The sequence below is a fragment of the Tarenaya hassleriana genome, unplaced genomic scaffold, assembly GCF_000463585.1.
Source record: "Tarenaya hassleriana unplaced genomic scaffold, ASM46358v1 Cleome1, whole genome shotgun sequence".
In the NCBI taxonomy this organism is placed as follows: Eukaryota; Viridiplantae; Streptophyta; class Magnoliopsida; order Brassicales; family Cleomaceae; genus Tarenaya; species Tarenaya hassleriana.
The window spans coordinates 11,594,539-11,595,218 of NW_010960187.1; positions in this window are offsets into that span (position 1 = coordinate 11,594,539).

Genomic DNA, 680 nt, shown 5'->3' on the forward strand with positions numbered 1-680 from the left:
ACGAGAGGAAGGTATAAATTGGGGGAAAGCTAGGGTTCATGTTGTGGCGAAAGAACGAGTCTTTGACGCGTATCTTTCTCCGCAAGTGAAGCGCACCCTTTCAAATTTCCAAGCGGCTAAACCGCCACCAGATAACTCTTTTATCCGTTAAGGAAACTATTTTTCTTACCAAAAAAAAATTATAAGTCGGTCGTAAAATGCATATTGTTTTCCTCGCTGATGTTCTAACCACGAATAGAAACTATTTTTAATTGGCTTGATGTCTCACTCTCGGATGATTTATTAGAAGAAAAATATTAATAAGATTTGTTAAATTATGAAAATATTGTTAATGAAGTCGAGATGATTCATTTTTATAAATCACACCTTTTCATATTAAAACGCAAGATTAATAAATTACAATTATTAGAATTATCACATTATAAACTCTTAATTTGATTTTTAGTTTGTATATATTTTAGATTCATTTCTGATTTGAGTTTTTCTTTTGTTTATGGTTGTAGAATTATGAATTGAAAATTTGAACGGAAAAGACTATATCATCTATTTTTATTCATTTAATTATGAATAATATATTATTCACCAATTATACATAATTACCAATAAATAGTATAAACCATTAGGAATCCATAATTTGCAAGAATCCCTGAAATAGTTCATGCTATTTATTTATATAAAAA